Here is a 21,943-nt window from a genome sequence, read left to right on the forward strand (position 1 = left end):
TGGTTTTGTTGAAGATTAAAATGTGTTTATAGTGATTATATTCTCAGAAAAAATATTATGGTGGTCTGACACCATTTGTTTGCATTGGCTAGTCGTGTACCTGCCTTAACATTGCTGGTTTATATCAAGTGGTTTTATAGGTTTTATATTAGTTGCACTATCTGATTCCCAATATTCTGACAGCTAACAATTGGATTGTGTGGCTATTTACACAATATTACTAAACATGGAGTGAAGTTTGTCAAAGAGTCTACAGATGTAATTCTCAGAGCCCCCAGTACTTTACATAAAAATGTTTAAACAGGCTTTACTAACACAAACAATAAAACTTTCAACGGAAAATAATTACTTTTTCCCATTTACTGGTTTTGAAACTGAATATTTCACCAAACCCCAGTTAAGGGTTTGCTCTTAAAAACCTCTGTTAGCTTTTCTTATATTAAGTACTTCACAAAAAAAATCGACATTTTCTACAATCCTGCAACTACACTAATAAAAGCATTTCCAATTATTTCTAATTATTTTGCTGTAGAATATTCCAAGCACAAATGTTTGCAATGTGGTTTTTGTTTTTACCATGAATTTTCATGAAATTAAAATGATGAATTTGTTAAAACAATGAACGATTGGACGAACTTCTCAGTTTTACTGAAATGTTAAATTCTGTAGTAATAGTGCAATAGTGGTTGTGTTGAAAATGTTTACCATTAAAGTGTACTTATATTCTCATTAAAACATTATGATAATCTAATGCCTTTTGCTTGCATTTGCAGGTATTGTAACTGATGTCTTGGAAATTGAAGACAAATGTTGAGGTCTTGATTAGGTGCCAATTTCAGCCCTTCTCTCTGTGTGCAAACATGGCAAAATGTCCTGAGAACTACTAGTGTAACAACTACTCTTAGAGTGAGAAGGAACGATACTGCCAAACATTGATTACAATTCCACCATGGGCTTTCTTCCCCATTTTAAGGGTCTGTTTCCAAAGCCCTCTTGTACTTTTGAGAGTGCACAGTTCTAAGTTGAAAAGGAACCTCATATCGCTAAATAGAGAAGTTTTAGGAATATTTGGAACTTTTATATGAAATTGTAAATTAAGTGGAAAGTTGTTGATGCATTTGGCTGCAAAAATAAGTGATGGTACTTGAAAAGGTCATTCATTAGTTATAAAGTGCATTAGGGTTTCGGAAATACATGATACAAATCTTCATCCTTACATTAAAAAAGCTCTGACCCTATCGGATTCAACCCAGAATTTTGTGGGATCTCCTGTCAGAGACTACAAGTAGAATCTGGTTTGGCTATGTTTCTGCCCAAATTGCATCAATTCCTGTCAGGGAGGGGATGGAGAAACTTCCACCTGTCCTCCATATGAAGGGATGTGGCTAAGGAGTTCCAGGTTTCATAGAATCCAAGTTAAAGCTCCTTTTAAAACTCTTTCAGTCTTGGATAATCTATGCTGGAGGGGATTGATTACTTTCTGAAAGTGATCACAAAGCTCCCCAATTAAAACTTTAAAAACTTGCATCTTTGTTGCATTCTTCCTGTGGCACCATTTTGGTGTCAAAGGAAATTTTGGGGCACCTGCTGAAACACCTTTTGGTATATGTCCCTGTTTGTGTAATTCAAAATAAGTCCAGAACTGTCTGTCACAAGCAATTATAGACTGTGCCACTGCTTGTGCACTGGCAAAGTGGCCCGGAATGTTGGGGGCTTTTATATTTAGCCTTCTATTAAGTTTTTGAAAACCTCTCCCCATTCAGTGATTTTTATTTTTAGTGCACAAATTGCTCCTTGTAGACAATGCCTATTTGAAAGTGGAGACAGTGCAGGCATGATCTCTTCTTACAGAGCTATAATGCTGATGTGCCTCATTTATATAAAAAAAACCCCGATAAATATAGTATACTGCTTTTTGGGGAGATACTATTTCAGAAAATGTAGAAGGCTACAAGTAACGGCATCATTTACTGCAATACAGTTATAGCTGATCCTGGAAACACTCCAGTTTTACACCAAACCATGTTTATACTTCTGTGATATGAATGTTCTGTCAGTATGACTCTCCACAGCTGGAGGGCAAATGTTCATACAAGTATGCAATCGGTGTAAGGAGAGGAAGGTTACATTATACCATTTCCTGTAAAGCTCAGTTCATTCCAGCAGAAGTTTATAGGTTGGCAGCATGTTAAGGGATAACTTTGAATGGGATTCGAGAAAGGAAGTTTAAAAAAATCAGCAGCATAATCCATCATTGCATTTAAAAGAGGACAAAACTTGCATTAGTGTGGAATTGTCTTGTGATGTGACAGCATTTTATGTAGAAATTTAGGCCTAGCCTGATCATACTGGCAACAACTGAAACATTTAGCAGGTCATTTTATGACTGGTTTGTTTATTTCTTACCTTCACACCTTTTTTCCCCCCCTTGGGGAATAGTGGGAAGTGTTGGAAGGCTTAACAGGCTGGTTATCAACCCGTTTGAACCATGTCATGAACGCACCTTCTGTGGTCAAGAAATGGGCACTAACTACTGAGCCAGTAGGCTGGTCCTAGGACCTGATAGCTGGACTGAAAGTCCAGTAATTGTTTGGTGACTGAGACTGTACTTTGCGACTTCTTCGCCCACTTGTGGCTATTGCATGAAGAGCAGATGTAAACTAATCAATCTCAGTTGGAAATGGCCTGAGGAATGAAGGTTTTCTGTAGTGATATATATTTCACTCAGATGAATTGATGGAAATAGTTGCCACCTGCTACACAATTTTATGGAAAGGTATTAGAGAGATCGGTTCTTAGAAATGTGACAGTGCAGCTGCCTATCAGTAACTTCCAATATGACCAGTTCTGCATACCATGGATCTGTGGAGTGGATTGCATGAGTTAAAACTATTTTGAAATTGTGCTATTTAACCATTTAATACTGAGACATATCAAACCCTTCTGGTTATGCGTTCTTAATTGGACAGATGAAAAGTCTTTGTTGCTTGAGAGTGCAAAGCTTGAGAGTCTCAAGAGCTCCTATTTTATTAGGCAAGGTGAAGTTTCGGTTTGTCCAGTCTCAAAACGAACTATTCATTCTTGGTTCAACTGGGCAACTATAGCTGACATTCTTGGGTCTATAATTCTTGACTCCACTAAAGGGGTGATACTGAAGTAAGCACTTCAGCTTACTTGTTTGTTCAAAGGGAGAATAAGCGAGCAGCGGATTTTTAAACATTCTTTCATGGGATGTATGTATTCCTGGCAATGACAGCATTTTTTTGCTCATACCTAATGTCCTTGAGGTAGTATGGGTGAGCCGCCTCCTTAAATGGCTACAGTCTATGGTGTAGGCACTCTTATAGTCATGCCTTAGGGACTTTCAGGATGTTGACCAGTGGTATAAAGGAATAGCACTTTTTTTCCAAGTCAGTATGGTGTGTGGCTTGGAGGGAACTTATAGGTAATGATGTTTCCATATGCCTGCCCTTGTCCTTCTAGGGAGCAGAAGTCGGAGGTTTGGAAAATGTTTTTAAAGATGTTTTGGCAAGTTGCTGCCATGATCATATAGTTGGTGCACACTGGAGCCACAGTGATTGGGGGAGCAAATGTTTAAGCTGGTTGATGGGCTAATCAAGCAGGTTGTTGTTTCCGACATGGTGTCCAGCTCCTTAAACATTGTTGGAGCTGTATTAATCCAAGATAATCGAGAGAATTCCATCTTGCTGTTTATTAGTGCCATGTAGCTGGTGAATAGGCTTTGGAGAGAAAGGAGATGACTTACTTGCCATAGAATTACTGGTCTCTGACTTGTTCTTTAGCCACATTTCTTATGCGGCTACTCCGGTTACTTTTATGATCAATAGTGACTCCAAGAATCTGAGTGATGGTAATGCCAATTAACGACAAGGGCAGATGGCTTGGCTGTTTTGATTGTTGCTTCAAACTTATCAGCCCAAGTCTGAAAGTTGTCCTGTCTTGATGCATGTTGGCAAAGACAACTTCATTATCTGAGGAGTTGCGAATGACACCAAATCAGCTTCTGACCTAATGGTGGAGGGAAATTCATTGATGAAGCAGGTGCTAATGACTGAGCCTAGGCGACAAACTTTGTAATTCCACACTTAATTCATTTTTGAAATCCTCAGCTACTGTTGTAAGATTTGAACTAATATCTTGAGTAACATAACCACTATGGACGTAAATCTCTGATCTTGTCCATCGCAGGACCTGTTGAGCATGAGAATAGAAAATTTGGCATTCCAGCCAAAACTCTACTCACTGTCAGCAGCACCAGAAAATCCCAGCTGCGAATAAGGACGGAAACTTTCGGCCTATGATTGGGCTGATATTTTGAGCCTAGATTGAATACCAGACGTACGGTCAGAATATAAGTGTGCTCCTTCCATGTGACATTTATAGCTGCAAAAGCATCTCTGCCAAAATGTTTTTTAGTGGGGTGAGAGTGGTGGAACGAAGTTGGGATGGGGGGCTGGTGGAGGGTGGGAGGGGTGTTGGTGTGGGCAGCTCAGGAGGGCTGGCATTGGAGTTTAATTAATTATTTCCAAACTGTTAACGATTGGTTGGAGTAGTGTAGTCTGACCCGATCCATGTGATATAAGACCATAAGACATAGAAGCAGAACCCATCGAGTCTGCTCCGCCGTTCAATCATGGCTGATATTTTTCTCATCCTCATTCTCCTGCCTTCTCCCCATAGCCCCTGATCCCCTTATTAATCAAGAACCTATCTATCTCTGCCTTAAAGACACTCAGTGATTTGGCCACAGCCTTCTGCGGCAAGGAGTTCCTCAGATTCATCACCCTCTGGCTGAAGAAATTCCTCCTCGGGAGTTATATACCTGAGTTACATATCGGGTATATAACTCCCTTGGCGTAGAAAATGCACTTTCTTCTCTTGAGGTGGACGCCCGTCTTGGACAATTGGTGGAGAACTTCCTCCAGGTTGCTCAGGGGTTCCCTTTCCATGGCTATAGTGATCAAGACATTGTCCAAGTAGACCGTCACACGCAGTAGCCCTCTCAGGATGTTCTCCACAATGCGTTGAAAAATTGTGCAAGCTGATGGCAATCCAAACAGCAGTCACATGTATTTGTAGAGGCCCTGTGTGTATTAATGATTATGTAATGCCTGGAATCGGCATTCTGTGTGGCTCATGTCGAGCTTGGACAAGGAATGACCCCCAGCTAACTTCGCATATAGGTCTTCTATCCGCAGCATTGGGTACCTGTCCAGGCGGGAGGCCTTATTTTTTGGTTAACTTATAATCACAGCACAGGCTTATGATTTTGCCAGGTTTTGGTATCGGGGCTACCGGCGCTGCCCAATCAGCAAGCCGTACAGGTCAGATGATCCAGAGGCCTTCCAGTCGGCTGAATCTGTCCACTAATTTTGTCAGCAGGGGACTGGGCGGGCCCAGAAGTACTTATACTGGGCCTCAGGATCCATGTGTATTTACGCCAGAGCTCCCTTTATTTTGCATAGGCCTTCCTGGAAGACTTCATGGTACTTCCCTAATACTTTACTATCTGGAAGATCTGATGCCAATCCAACCAGAGGCATTGTAGCCAGTCACGGCCCAGCAGACTCGGTCCGAGGCCCTTCACTATCACTAATGGCAGCCTAACGGATGGGATTAGAAAGGGAACCTGGTTATACTTGGGCTGGCATGGACTAGGTGAGCCAGATGGCTTCCTGTGCCGTAACTTTTCTATTGTGCTATATTGGCCATAGGTTACCAGGGTCATTGTTGTGCCCACTGTGGCTTGGGGTTCCCCCCATATAGGGCGCTAGCATTGCCTCGGTGTCCCGCAAACTCAACTGTTGAACTCCAGTCCTGATTCTCTGGAAGGCCTGCCTCCCAATTACTGAAACGGCGGCTGCCATATTTAATTCCATCTGTAATGGGTGGCCGTTCACCTCAACGGTAATCCTAATGGGAGGAACATGTGGCGTGGCAATGCAATTTAACTGCATACATTCCTCATCATCAGCTTGTTCTAAGTGGAAGGTCTGGGCTGGCATCTCCCTCGGGTAGGGTGGTGAGTATGCTGGCAGACCTGCAGTTTCCTACCCTGTGGTTTTGCCGGCTACAAGTGCCGCACCACCTTGGATCATCCTCCATTGATCTGGGGAGGTGTCTTGCCTGGCCGTAGCATCCCTTGACCAACGGGCCTGATCCCAGCGGTGTTCGGGCCAGGTCGAGGTTCCAGGGATACCCGTCCGAGGCGGCGTCGAATGCCGAAATTGGAGGCATCTTACGCTGTTTATCTCCATACCCGTCATCCCCTGGAGTTCCTAGACTCCCTTCTCTACAATCTCCCATGAGGGGAAGATCTCAGTGGCCTTCTTTAGGTCCATCAATGACTCAGCCAGCAATTTCTGTTTGGTCGCTATATTATTTACTGCGCATACAAGGCAGCCCTGTAGCATCTCTGGGTAGGGATGGCCGATAGTTCCAAAACACTGCCAATTTGCGCAATCTTGGAAAAACCGGAAATTGACTCCCCTGGGGTCCTCTCGGCTGAATTAAATTGGTATCTCTGTATGACAACTTGACAGCTTGGGGTCATAGTGGTTTTCCACGTGTGCTACTAGCTCTTCGAGCATCATGGAGTCTGGGGCCCCGGGTTATGTCAGGCTCTTTATGATAATGAAAGTGTGGGCCCCACAGGCGGTCAGACAAATTCTTGTCTTGTGATCTATCTAATGATAGCGTTTGCCTTAAAAATAGCGCATGCACTTGTACTGAGTCCAGTCCTCTACACCTGCATTGAATAGATGAGTCTGCCAAAGAGCGGCATTTTCAAAATGGTGCAAACCTTATTCCTTCATGAAGGGAGGTGCCTTTGCTCCAAATGGTTAGTTCTTTATCCTCATTGCCAATTTAGTAGTTGCAGAGGAGTGCTTTATCCTCATCGCCAAATTAGTAGTCACAGAGGAGTCCAGAAAGGAGTCAAACAAATGATTTATTACCAAATGTAAAATATATACAAGTACTGTCCCAATCCGAGTTGGGGCTATTCTGCAGCTCAGCTTTTAAGGTCATGTTAGCTATCCCACTGATAGGCCTCCACCTCTCAGCGGGGTAGCTCGGACTCCATGAGGCTCACAGGGAGATTAAGCGGATCATCCTTGTGAGTCCTGTGGGAGTTATAACACAGTGAGTGGTTAAGATCTGGAATGCACTACCGTAAGAATATATTTGGAGGCATATTCAATTGAGGTATTCAAAAGGAAAACGCGATTATCTGAGAAGAAAAATAATGCACAGCTACGAGGTAAAGGTAGGGGAGTGGGACTAGGTGAGTTACTCTTGCAGAGAGCTGGCATGTGCAGGACAGGCTGAATGGTAACATCATTGTACTGAAACCATTCTATTATTCCATTCTATGATTCCTTAGTCAGAGGTGTGGTGCTAGAGTACTGGAGTATTATAAATGTTACACTCTTGTTTGAAAAAAGGTGCAAGCTCACTAAAGCGCGGTCAACTTACCTTGGTGGTGGGAAAGCTTTTAGAAATGATACTCTGGGGCAAAATTAACAGTCACTTGGATAAATGTGGATTAACTAAGGAAAACCAGGCAAATCATGTTGATTGATGTTTCTGATGAGGTAACCGGATTAGCGAGCGTTATGCAGTTGATGTGGTGCACCTTGATTTCCAAAAGACATTTCATAAAATACTTCATAACAAGTTTTTCAGCAAAGGTGAAGCCGATGGAATGAAAGGGACAGTGGCCGCATACATACAAAGTTGGCTGAGTGATGGGAAAGTTGTGGGGCTGGAATCTCCGCCGGCGGGATGCTCCGTTTTGCCGGCAGCCCGGGGGTTTCCCAATGGTGTGAGGCTGCCCCACAATGGGAAACCCCATTGACCGGCCGGGATAATGGAGCATCCCGCCGGCGGGGTGAAATAGAAGTGCGAAGCGATACATTTTGGGAGGCTGGACAAAGGGAGGCAATATAAACTGAAGGATATAATTCTAAAGGGGATGCAGGAGCAGACTGACCTGGGATAGTTTATGTGGAAAAATCATTGAGATTGGCAGAGAAAGTGATTAATAAAGCATATGAGATACTGAACTTTATAAATGGGAGCACAGAGTATCAAAGCAGGAAGTTATGGTGAAACTTTTATATAACCCTGATTCAGGATCAACTGGAATATTGCATCCATCACACTTTGGAAAGGATGTTGAAGGTATTAGAGAGAGCGCAGAAATTATTTACAAGAATAGTTCCAGGGGTGTTCAAATCTAATTATCTGGATAGATTGGAGAAATGGATTGTTCTTTTCAAAATGATGTTTGGTCGGGAATGAGTGAAGAGGAAGAAACTGTTCTGCTGGTGGAAGCGTTAAGAACTGATGTAAGATAAACGGTAAAAGAACCCAAAGCAACATGAAAATGGACATAATCCATGTGAGTACAATTCCATCCAGTACTTTGAGAATACATGCCATTTTTCTCTGGAAGATTCTGTCATTGATGTGATGCTGGAGTGTAATCTATTTGATGACGAAAAGATCTTCCAAGTGTAATGAAGGTTGTGAGCAACCTAGAGTCTTCGAGAGTTAGTTGCCAAAAAACATTATTTGCACCTAACTCTGAAGAGTGAACACTTCTCAATTTTGCTAAGTTGCCGCCCACAGATGACATTGGATGAACTGCTTTGTTGAGCTGTGTAACATCTTCGCAAATTCTGATAGATCCATTGCATTTTAGTACTGGGACCATCTCCAAGTACCAACCTGTTGGTTTTGTCAGAGATGCAATAGTCCCTTGCTTCAATATAGAGTCAGTTTCCTTCTTTACCTTTGACAAGAGTTGATGAGGAACTTTCCTGGGTGTAAACAGTCATACTGAGCTGTGGAAATGCAGATCTGAAGTTTTTAGGCTGATCCTCTTGACTCTCCAGTTCATTTACTCTGCAAATTAGACATGAGTTGCAACCTGCTTTCCTGGTCTAGAGTGAGCAACTCTGGTTCAGGATCACTTAAGGTTTTTCTCTGTATTTGTTGGGTTGCATTCAGTTGTCCTATGATGTTGAATTATTTCCTTTCTGGCCCTTGTTATTTTTTGTATGATGGCTGAAGAGAACCTTTCTCCAACCATGATTCAGCATCAGAAAGAACCAAAATTACAGCACATATTTCGAACAAAGTGTATCCTCTTTTCCCTTTACTAGGTTATCAGCACTCTAATCTATCTTCTCTCCAAGAAAAGTCATCACAATATCGTTGATAGCTTCTATTTCATGGATCTTGCTACCTTTCAAATGTTTTATGTTTTACACACAGCATGAGAGCGACCTTTCTTTCTGCAAAATGGCATTGGGCCTCTTTTTACAATGACAATTTTTTTCCACCACATACAGTTAGCTGGGGCAGCTGATGGATACTTTTCCTGCTATTGTAAAGCCTTTAAAATTTACCATACTCCACTGAATCAGTCATTTTGGGGGATATGGTTCTCCTTGTCTCTGTGGATCATTGATCAATTTTGTTTCCTGTTTTTAGCTTGTCTGCTCAGTTGAATTGTCTTTGTTAAGGTTGAATCATCTCTCAACTGCAAGTGGTCAGACAATGCTTCACCCAAGACACTAACAGCAATTCTGTCCCTGATTAGTTCATCTTTTAAGCTGCTATTTTCACTGTTCCCTGTCATTCTGTACAGGTCATTGATAAATGTATCAATAAGTTTTCCTTGTCTTTGGGGTGATTGTCAAATTTAGCCTGCTTGACAATGGTATTCCTTCACAGCAAAGTAGAGAAAGGAAATAGAGGAGTATGCTGATAGTGGTCAATGAGGACTGGTGGGAGGATGCGCAAGTGTTTTTATTACATTATTGTGCTCAGACCTTTCTTTGTTGATCCTTTGCCTGACCATTATATTGTCTGTACAGCCACCCATTGTGTATAAGAGCGTACTGACCAGCTCGCTGCAAGACCTGGTGTAGTGTGATATCTGGTCAATGTTTTTTCATCAATTCAGTCATGCTTCTGCCTGGCTAAAACTCTGCGACTTCTTCAAAGCTTTCTGATAATGGCAGAAACCTTTCCATATTTGTTCTTTCACTCACTGCCACTGGATAGTATTCCTGGTCTTGTTGTGCTAACACAGAATATTCACAGAGTCTGCTGAGATAAGGAAGATGCTTACTTTATTGGAACATCTCTTACTGTGGCTTCTTTAGCATGAGGTCTCCAAGAGGAAGACAGGTTATGAGACATTGCATCACTCCCTGTGATGATGTATACTGTCTCATCAGCATCACACAGTTATAATTACTCCTTGTACTACAGTTATCAATATAAAGACTGTTTTTGATTATAGATCTGTCTGGAATCAAAAACACAATTTCTAAATTAGCAGATGATGCCAAAATTGCTTGGTGGGAGTTTGATAGATAATACTGTGGAGTACTGCAAATAATTACATAATAATATTAATGAACGTGGAGAATTAGTAAATTAATTTCACCATTTGTTCCTCTCAATCAGATACTGCTACTCTGACCATGAAGGTAAATGTGAGGTTATAACATTTTACTAAGAAAAATAAGGAGGTTGCATGTTATTTGGAAATTGAAAACTGAAATTGCACAGTGGAGCAGAAGGATCTCGTTGTCAGATTATAAAAAGGGTACAGAGGCACTGGCGTGGTTAGAAAACAAAATTACAAGACTGATATCAGAGGCTATATCTATCACAAACAGATAAAGAAACTGCCATTATTCTCTTGAAAAGCGAACAGACTATTGATACAGGGTGAATTTTAATACAGATTTTTATAATTTTGATAGAGCGGGCATGGAAAGAGCTTTTGCACTTGTGGGGAAGAACAGAACCATAAAAGTTAAGCATCCTGGAATAATTCGTTCCCAACTTGGTCACTTTGCCATTAAATCTCAGTTATTATTATTGGATCAAACCTATTAATTTTCATCTCCTTAATGCCCCTAATTTGTTGACTTCAAATATAACGCCTTTAGCTTTGACTTTTTTTCTATTTTTTTCTGCAGTGAACCAAGTCAGTAATTACCCATTTCATTTATTGCACTCATTCTTCCTCCTTGGTCCACTCTGTTTACCTTTACCCAAAATGTTGCTCTGGAGTCTTCACACTTCTGTTGCTGCTTTTGAATTTACCCTTTTCCTGATCCTCCCATCACCCTCATTATTATCTTAAAGCGTTGATCAATATGAGATATGACAAATAATCCAATAAGGATTTCAAAAGAAGCTTCTTCACCCAGAAAGTGGTAAGAATGTAGTACTTATTACAAGAGGAAGCTGGATAAGCTTATGTAGAGAAAGGGAATAGACAGTTCTGCCGATAGTGTTCAATAAGGAAGGGTGGATGGACACTCAAATGGAGCATTAACACCAGTAATGTAACAACATTACAGGGGATTCATGGGCCTCTGACACCAGTACTGGGGAAAGAGCTAGGCCGTTGTGGTACCTACCTTCCTGGGATCTACCATTGTCATGGCAAATTGAATAACTAGGGCAGCAATCAAGGCTTTAAGATAATAATGAGGGTGGTGGGATGATCAGGAAAAGGGTCAATTCAAAAGCAGCAACAGAAGTGTGAAAACTCCAGAGCAACATTTTGGGTAAAGGTAAACAGTGGACCAAGAAGGAAGAATGAGTGCAATAAATTAAATGGGTAATTACTGACTTAGTTCACTGCAGAAAAAATTAGAAAAAAGTCAAAGCTAAAGGCGTTATATTTGAAGTCAACAAATTAGGGGCATTAAAGAGATGAAAATTAATAGGTTTGATCCAGTAATAATAACTGAGATTTAATGGCAAAGTGACCAAGTTGGGAACTAATTATTCCAGGATGCTTAACTTTTAGAAGATCTGGGGGAAATGGAAAAGGAGGGGGGGTATCTGATAAAGATGCGATTAAGGCATAGAGATAAATGATCTTGGCTTTGAAGTTCAGAAAGTAGTCGTTTGTGTTGCTATGAGCAAAGGAACAGAAAGGAGAAGCAAACATTGTTTTTTGCACAACCTGTGTATAGTCCCTCTAAAAATAGTTAAAATATAGGGCAGAGTATAAAGATGCGGAGGTTAGGTGGATTGGTCATGCTAAGTTGCCCCTTAATGTCCAAGGATGTGTAGGTGGAGTTGCAGGGATAGGGGAGTGGGCTGAGGTAGGGTGCTCTTTCAGTGCGTCAGTGCAGACTCAATGGGCTGAATGGCCTCTTGCACTATAGGAATTCTATAAAGCAGGAAATTAAAGATGCATGTAATAAGGGCAATACAGTAATCTCGGGAGACTTTAACCTTCATATAGACTAAGTTACCCAAATTTGCAGTAAAGATGAGTTTGTGCAATGGATACAAGACAGTTTTCTAGATCACTATGTTGATGAGCTGATTCGGAAACAGACTATTTTGGAACTAGAATTGTACAATGAGAAGGGTTAATTAAAGGGGCGTGTAGGGCAGAATGGCCATAATAGTTATAGAACTTTATATTAGTTTTAAGTCCTGAAACTAGGGACTTAAATCTAAGCAAAGCAAAGTATGTAGATATGAGGGGTGAATTGGCTAATGTACACTGAGAAACTGCATTAAAGGTTATGAATGTACACAAGCAATGACCAACATTTAAAGAATTAATCCATAATTTGCAATGTACATGCATTTCTTATGACCTGCAGAAAACGTCATCCAACTGTGGTTAAAGGTAGGTAGAGATTTGTAATATTGTCAAAAAGAGTAGTATGCTTGAGGAATGGGAAGATTTTAGAATTCAGAAAAGGAGGACAAATAAATTGATGAGGAAAGAGAATTTGAGAGCAGGTTGATTATCAAGAGACAAAAGAACAGATTGTAAATATTTCTGAAGGTTTTTACATAGCAAGAGATTAGTGAAAGTAAATATGTGTCCATTAAATGTAGAGGCAGGAGAAATTACAAGGAATTGGGTAAAACTATTAACTAAATAGTTTGTATCTGTTCATGACAGAAGGCCCCAAAAAACAGTCCAGAAATAATGGGGAACCAAGGGTTTAGTGAGAATAAATAATTTCAAGAAATCCGCGCAAGTAAAGAAATGGTAGTAGAAAAATTAATGGGACTAAATGGTGAAAAATTCCCTGACAATCTGGATCGTAGGATTTTAGAAGAGATCGCTGCAGAGATATTGGATGCATTATATTCCTCAGATTCTAGAACAGTTCCTTTGGTGTGGAATGGCACGAACCTAACCCTCCGCTATTTAAGAAATGAGGAAGGAAGAAAGCTGGAAGCTATAGGCCAGTCAGCTTAACATCACTAGTAGGCAACATGCTTGAACTTATTATTAGGGAAGTGGTAGAAACACATTTTGAAAAGTGACTAAGCTGAGTCAGAATGGATTTATGAATGCAAAGTCCTGTTTCACAAATCTGTGTGAGACTTTGGGAAAACTGATGTAGTGTATTTGGATTTTTGAAAAGCATTCAGTGAATGCCACATAAAAGGTTTAGACACAATTACATAATAGAATTTTTTATCAAGATGGAGAGTGAAGTAGTTGATTCGGAGACTAGGGTGCTGAATCTTAATAAAAGAAACTGTGAAGATATGAGGTGTGAGTTGACCTTGATGAATTGGGGAGAGTTACTTAAAGGGATGACAGTGGATAGGCAATGGCAAACATTCGAGGAATGCATGGGGGAACAGCAGCAACTGTTCATTCCTGTCTGGCACTAAAGAGTTCCTGCCGGCTGAAAGCAGGTGTAGACGGCGCCGGTGCGACTCGGCTTTTATACGACGGCTGCTCGCCCCATCCCGGGCCGAGAGTCGGTGTGCCGGCCACTTAGAGCGACCCCCGACCGGAGCCGCACCAACCGTGCCGGCTCCAATGGCGGCGATTCTCCGCTCTGTGGCGTTGGGGCGCGCCAGCGTTGGGGCGCGTGGCGCAATTCATGCTGGTCGCGGGGATTCTCCGGCCTGGCCACGGGCTGAGAGAATCCCGCCCGAAGAGTTTCTATAGATATGTGAAGAGAAAGAGATTTGGTAAAGGCAAATGTAGAACCCCTACAGACAGAAACAGGGGAATGCATAATTAGGGACAAAGCAATGGCTGAGCAATTGAATACATACTTTGGTTCTGTCTTCACAAAACAGGACACAAATCAGATACCAGAAATGTTCGAGAATGAAAGGATTAGTGAGAGGGAATTACTGAGGGAGATCAATATTAGTGGGGAAATGGTGCTGGGAAAATTGTGGGATTGAAGGCAGATAAATCCCCAGGGTATGATAATCTTCATCCCAGAGGGTTTAAGGAGATGGCTTTGGAAATAGTGGATGTATTGGTGGTCATCTTCTGGCATTCTATAGACTCTGGAACAGTCCCTGCAGATTGGAGGGTAGGTAATGTCACTCCAATATTCAAAAAGGGAGGTAGACTAATATCGGTAGTGGGGAAAATTCTTGAATCCGTTATCAAGGAATTTATAATAGAACATTTAGAAAGCAGTGGCAGGATCAGTCAGAGTCAGCATGGATTTATGAAGGGGAAATCATGTTTGACAAATCTGTTGGAATTCTTTGAAGATTAAACCAATACAGTTGACAAGGGGGAATAAGTCGATGTGGTGTATTTGGACTTTCAGAAGGCGTTTGACAAAGTCCCACATTAGAGATTATTGTGCAAAATTAAAGCTCATGGGATTGGGGGAAGTGTATTGAGGTGGATAGAAAACTGGTTGGCAGAGAGGAAACAAAGAGTAGGAATCAATGGGTCCTTTTCAAATTGGCAGGCAGTAACTAGTGGAGTGCCACAGGGGTCGGTGCCGGGACCCTAACTATTCACAATATATATTAATGATTTGGATGAAGGACTAAAATGTAACATCTCAAAGTTTGCAGATGATATCAAGTTGGGTGGGAGGGTGAACTGTGACGAGGATGCAAAGATCCTACAGCATGATCTGGACAGATTGAGCGAGTGGGCAAATCAATGGCAGATGCAGTATAATTTGGATAAATGTGAGGTTATTCACTTTGGAAGCAGAAACAGGAAAGCAGATTACTGCCCGAATGATTGCCAATTGGGAGAGGGGAGTGTGCAGCGGGTGTCCTTGTGCACCAGTCGCTGAAGGTAAGCATGCAGGTGCAGCAGGCGGTAAAGAAGGCTAATGGTATTTGGCCTTCATCACGAGAGGTTTCGTGTACAGAAGCAGGAATGTGTTGCTGCCATTATGCAGGGCCTTGATGAGGCCACACCTTGAATATTGTGTGCAGTTTTGGTCTCCTTTTCCGAGGAAGCATGTTCTTGCTCTTGAGGGAGTGCAGCGAAGGTTTACCAGACTGATTCCAAGGATGGCGGGACTGTCATATGATGAGAGATTGACTAGGTTAGGATTGTTCTCGCTGAAGTTCAGAACAATGAGGGGGGTCTAGCAGGACTAGACAGGGTAGATACAGGGAAGATGTTCCCAATGGTGGGTGTATCCAGAACCAGGGGTCACAGTCTGAGGATTCAGGATAAACCATTTTGGACTGATGAGGAAACATTTCTTCACCCAAAGAGTGGTGAGCCTGTGGAATTCATTACCACAGGAAGTAGTTGATGCTAAAACATTGACTATATTCAAGAGGTGGCTAGATATAGCATTTGGGGAGAATGGGATCAAAGGCTATGGGGAGAAAGCTGGATTAAGCTATTGAGTTGGATGATCAGCCATGATCGTGATAAATAACGGAGCAGGCTCGAAGGGCCAAAAGGCCTCCTCCTGCTCCTATCTTCTGTGTATCTATTATTAGGGCTCATAGGATTTGGGACAACATATTGGCATGGAATGAGGATAGGTTAATGGATAGAAAATAGAGTAGGAATAAAAAGGACAGGAAATTTGTATGTTGGTAGTGTAATGCAAGAATACCTCAGCTATTTACAATCTATATTCATTGCTTATATAAGGGGACTGAAAGTAACATTTCCAAGTTTGGCAATAACAAAATTTGGATGGGAAAGTGCATAAGAACACAAAAAAATCAAAACAGAAGTAGAAACCCATAAGCATGTTCTACCATTCAATACAATCAAGAATGATCTACCTCAGAATATATTCAATCATTTGAGTGAAGAAATTGCTCCTCATCTCAGTCCTAAATGATCATCCCTTATCCTGAGTCCTTACTCCGTGTTCTAGACTCACCGGCCAGAGAATACAAACTCACGGTCAAGTCCTTTCAGAATGTTGATATCATTTTTTATTCTTCTAAAATCCACAAGTGGTAAATTCAATTTACTCAGCCGCTCATTATAGGCCAACTCTCATCCCAGGGACCAATCTACGACTGTATTGTCTCAAATGCAAGTAAACCCATATACTAGTGTAGCAAAACTTTGCTTTTCATGTACACTAAGACTTTTGCACTAAAGGCGAAAAAGCATTTTGCCTTCGTAATTGCATGGTGTACCTGCATGCCAATTTCTGTGTTCCTTGTTCCAGTACACAAAAGTTTCTCTGGACATCAATATTTATAAGTTTCACTTCTTTTATGAAATACTGTTTTTCAATTCTTGTTACCAAAGTGAATACCCTCACACTTTCCCACATTATACTCCAGCTGCCACCTTTTTGCCCACTCACTTAACCTGTTTGTATCTCTTTGCATCCTTTTTGTGTCCTTCTCAAAGCTTACATTCCCAGTTAGCTTTATCATCAGTAAACTAAGACACATGACCCTCTGTCGGTCAGATTTTCCTCCACTTCCATGGCATGTTCTGCAGTGGCGGAGGGCGGCTCACCAGTGGCCGGTGGTGGGATCTTCTAGTCCGGCCGTTGTCAGCGGGTTTCCCGTTCAACATACCTCTTGCGATTGTGGGGGGGGGGGGGGGAGGTGTAGCCTCAGCAGGACCGTATGAACGGGCAGAAAATCCCATCCTATATCTTTGTCTTAAGTCATTGACATAGATTGCCGATAACTGAGACCCTCAGCACTGAGCTTTGTGGTACTTCTCTATTCATTGCCTGCCAAATTGAAGTGCCTTGTTTATCTTTACTCATCGCTTTCAGTCTGTTAACCAGTCTTCTATCCATGATAATCCATCCCTTAACTCCACCTTGCATGTTAACCTTTAGTGTGACACTTTGTGGAAAACTAATTGTACTACATCTACTGGTTTCCCCTTCGTCTACCCTGCTAGTTACACCTTTAAAAAAACTCTAATATATCTGTCAAACACAGGTTCCCTTCTGTAAAATCATGTTGATTTTGTCTGATCATGCTACGCTTTTCAAAGTGCATTGTTAAGATTTCCTTTATTAAAAGTAAGTGACAAGGAGGTTGCAAAGAGGCTACTGAGGATAAATTGAGTGATGAACGAGAACATGGCAGGTCAAATACAGTGTGGCAAAGGGAAGTAATCTACTTTAGTAGGAAAAACAAGAACAGCAGAATGTTTTTGAATGGTGAGACACTGGGAAATATTCAGAGTACCAGGGTGGCCTTATACATTCATCTCAGAAAGTTAACATGCAGGTGCAGCAAGCAATTAGGAAGGCTTTAGTTGCAAAGTGATTTGGAAAGTAAGAGTGAATTGGCTTAACTAGGAAGTTGTGGAGGCCACAGTTGGAGTATTCTGTGCAGTTTTTTGTCTCCTTACCTGAGGAAGTGGGTACTTTCTCTAGAGGGAGAGCAATAAGACCCACTAGCTCCAATGGTAAAGGTATTGTTCTACGATGGGCGATTTAATAATCTAGGCCTATATTTCCTGACGTTTAGAAGAATGAACTGTGATCGAATTGAGACATATAAAATTCTTAAGGGAATAAAAGCAAAATACTGCAAATGCTGAAAATCTGAAATAAAAACAGAAAATGCTGGATTAATCAGCGGGTTCGGCAGCATCTGCGGTGATAGAGAGAGAGTTAGCGTTTTGGGTCCACTCTGAAGAAGAGTCCTATGGACTCAAAATGCTAACTGTGTTTCTCTCTCCACAGATGCTGCCAGGCCTACTGAATTTTTCAAGCTTTTTCTGTTTTTAGTTCAAAATTCTTAAGGAGGTTCAACAGTGTAGATGCAAAAAATGTTTCCCGAGGCTGTAGAATCTAAAATATTGAGTCACAGTCTCAGAATAAGAAGTCAGCTATTTAAAGATTAGGATGAGGATAAATTTCTTCACTCAAAGCATTGGGAATCTTGAAAATGCTCTGGCCCCAAGAACCATGGCTGCTCGATTGTTGAGTATATTCAAGACAGAGGTAGATATCCCCCAACAATGTCTAGGAACTACAGGATTTAGGAATGATGCAGGAAGGTGGTCTTGAGGTCAGAGACCAGTCATGAATTTGTTGAATGGTCGGGCAGGTTAGAAGGGCTGAATGGCTCACTCCAGTTCTATTATGTCCTTAAGTTGTCTGGGTAGATGATTTAAGATGAGCTAAATAACCTTCCTTATCTGTAATTAATGTGCAAAGAAGCTTAATTTCAGGGAAGGGCTTTCACAGACTTTGATGAGAGGGTGAGGAGTGCAATACACAGGGCGGGATTCTCTGTTAACTGACGCCGAAATCTTGAAAGGCGATTGGGCGGAGAATCAGTTCCAAAACTGCGGCAGGGGTCAATTTGATGCCAAATCGCAATTCTCCAGCACCTTGACAACGCCTTCAATGCATTCTGGAATGCACATACAGTAAACATCGTTTGCATATCATTAGTGGGCCCGACCAGGTATTCTCTAGGGCCTCTGCAATACTCCTCTTCCAATGGGATGGGTTCCCGACGGCATGGTACACTTGTGCATTTAAAAATCGTGAAACTGGCAATGTGGCTGATGAAGGAGAGAGAGAGGAGGTCGGACCCGGAGAGAGGCGACTGAAGCCTGGCGGCCTGGACACTGGCCATGCTGGCTGGGGTGGTGGTGGTGGTAGTGGTGGGCATGTGGGGGCCAGGAAAGGGGGGGGAACAGGCCAAGTGGCCGGGGTGGCCCCCACACGGTACTGTGGAGGTGTCTAGGCACAGGCCGCCATTACCGCACCCTGCAAGGCAGCCATGGTGCTGTGCACCCCACTGACCACCCACCCTGGCTTCTGGCTGATCAGTGACACATGACCATATGGGGGTTCCACCCCCCGCCACACCCCATCCGGCTGCCTCTTGCCACAGCCCACCCAGAGCAACACCCACAGTAGTCCTTATGGGGGCCACAGTGCCTACCCCTGGCAGGGCAGTGCCAGCCAATGGTAACCCTGGCATCACGGATGGGAGTCAGGCCCAGAGGCCCCCATGGTGCCAGCCACCGACGGGGCCAGGGTTTCGGGGATGGGGGGGGGGGGGGGGGGGGCGGCGGAGCCCGCAGTGCCAACTGGGGCCAACATGTAGCTCGGTGGACCTGGTTGGGCACGGGGATATGTACCATGCTAACATGTCAGGCTTTCACCACCTGCAGACAATGGATATTCGAATTCAACCAGCAACGGTGGCCTTCCTCCTAGTCGCTGCAGCCCTAGGGAATACCCTGCAGTTGTACGAGTTGGAGCTGAGGAAGCTGCAGCAGCGGAGCATGCAGCAGCAGAATAGGAGGCAGCAACCTGGGATGGAGAGCCGGCTGCCCAACAGGCCGAGGGGAGGAGGTGCCAAGGAGGCGTCGCAAGAAGCCTCATGCGTACCAGCATCACCCGTCATTCAAGGACCCGTCGGACTGGGCATTCCGTTGAAGACTCCAGCTGAGCACCGAGACAATGCGACATATCTGCCAGATAATGGCACACCCGGCACTGCGGGGGTATGGGGGAGGACACCGCTTCCAGTGGCCATTAAGATGACGGTTGCTCTGAACTTTTAGACCACGGCTCCTTCCAGGTGTCGAGTGTAGACCTGTCAGGGATCTCACAGACCTCTATGTAAAGGTGCAGTCATGGATGTCCTATATTCCCAGGTGCCTCAATCCATCCATTTTGATGTGGACAGAGCCCATTAGGATGCCGGCAGCGAGGTTCGCCGACATCGATGGGATGGCCTGGGTCCAGGGAGTGATCAATGAGATGATTGTCCCCCTATGGGAACCTGCAGATGACAGGCCGCTGTACATAAACCAAAAGGAATACCACTCAATGAACGTGCAGCAGTGTTGTGACCATCAGCTGCGCATCATACATGCCTGTGCTTTATACAGTACCCTGGCAGTGTGCATGACGCCTTCATCCGTACACGTGATGATTCCTGACATCATCCTCCGTTCCATGGAACAGACCTGCGGGATTCTTGGAGAAGGAGAATCCTGCTCACAGTTATTGGGATATCCAAATGTCAGAGAAATTAGAACACAGGTGCTGATAGATTGACCTCAGCCAAGTTGTGCCTGAGTAAAGTGAAACAGCAGAGGAAGAAGAGCAAAGATAAAGGATTATTCGAGGCCACACACGTTTTTAAGGGAAGCTCAAGACTACCAAGAAGATAATTAATTTCATGATGAATTGTGAATAAACATTGGAGTTGGCACAGTAAGACGAAAATATGAAATCAACAAGGAGTAAGCTCTTGCACCACTTGTAATACAAAGATGCCAGTCGGGGCAAAATGACTTTGTGACACACCGCTACACAAGTCAGTACCCTGAACCACATTTCCCATTGCCAATTCTTGCATGTTATTTTTGTCCAGTAAAATTAAATCAGCCTTGTAAATTATCCTTGGCTCAGCACAATATCAAATGGCACTGCATTAATTACGACATGATACTAAGATTACTTTTTTAAATGTATTTTCAAGTCTAAATGTGATTTCTGATACAGGATGCAATGATCTTCGCTAAATTATAAAATGCAATGATTCTAGAACGTTTCCTTTTCAATCACACAAATAAAATACACTAAGCAATTCGAATCAAATTCCACAATCCTTCACCAGAGTTAAATTACTGTGAATACCATAGGTAACAGTTTAAATTATTTCTGTAGTTATTCCAGTCTGTATTTCTACTTTTAAAAGTTGTGTTCAATAGTCCCTCTTTTTTTTGTGATGTTTTGCCAGTTCTCATATCTCAGCCTCTTTGATGATGCTGCACTGCATTAATCACTGGAGCCCATCTTCAGTGAAATGTCTGTGAAACCCTATTGTGTGTTCAATGTGAATTCTCCACCCACAATGATTTATACACTTGAAGTAATAAAAGCACTGTGCAGGCTGCCCACCCCAGGATTCTGCAATACGTGAATCTACCACATCAAAGCACAATTTGGGTGGTGCTGTTGGAAACAATAATAGCTTAAGGTTCTTACTTTTAACTGAAAACTATTTTTTTAATGGGCTCGCTGCATAGAAAAGCCATGTAGGCAGGTAGGCAACGTGATGTCTTCATTGATGCTGTTCCGTAACTAGCCACGTGAAATGGCTGAAAGTACTGGGACCCGAGCTTTATCATTTGCATTTACTACATAGGGAGTTCTTGGTCCCAAGCAGGTTAACAAAAAGGAGTAGGAAAAAACAACAAATGGAGATATTATGGTCCCTCAAAAGAAAACCTGAGATTCTTAGTGAGTTAACCTGACGGCGAACCACCTGACTTCTTTGCATTTGACTGGAATCGATAGAGACTGTTCAAACAAATGCAGAAGTGTGAATTCGGAAATAGTCTCAATTCAGATCCATAAATGACTTTGATGCTCTTCCCTTTGTCTGTTCTTCACAATGTTAGAGCTTCTGGCAAGCAACAAAATATTTAATGGCTTAAACATTAAATTAATTGAAGGGTAAAGGTAAACGTAATTAGAAAAAAATCGATATACATTATTTGAGGGATATTGCTTTTGATTGAAATAAAACCATGATAATAACCACCGATTTTGATCTTTGTTGTTGCTATGGTACCTGGGTCCTGTAGTTGAGGACACAGACAAAGAGACCTTTACTAAATACAATGTCACATTTCCAGCATAGCTGTTAATTAGTTGACTGAGGATACGATGAATGTGTTCTA

General features: G+C 42.4%; 1 protein-coding gene across 3 annotated transcripts in view; it reads left to right on the forward strand.

Moving 5' to 3' along the window:
• LOC119969459 (teashirt homolog 2) overlaps nucleotides 1-21,943 on the forward strand; it is a 631,483-nt gene that overhangs the window by 38,552 nt on the left and 570,988 nt on the right. The window lies entirely within an intron of this gene.

Source organism: Scyliorhinus canicula, chromosome 7, assembly GCF_902713615.1.
Source record: "Scyliorhinus canicula chromosome 7, sScyCan1.1, whole genome shotgun sequence".
Lineage (NCBI taxonomy): Eukaryota > Metazoa > Chordata > Chondrichthyes > Carcharhiniformes > Scyliorhinidae > Scyliorhinus > Scyliorhinus canicula.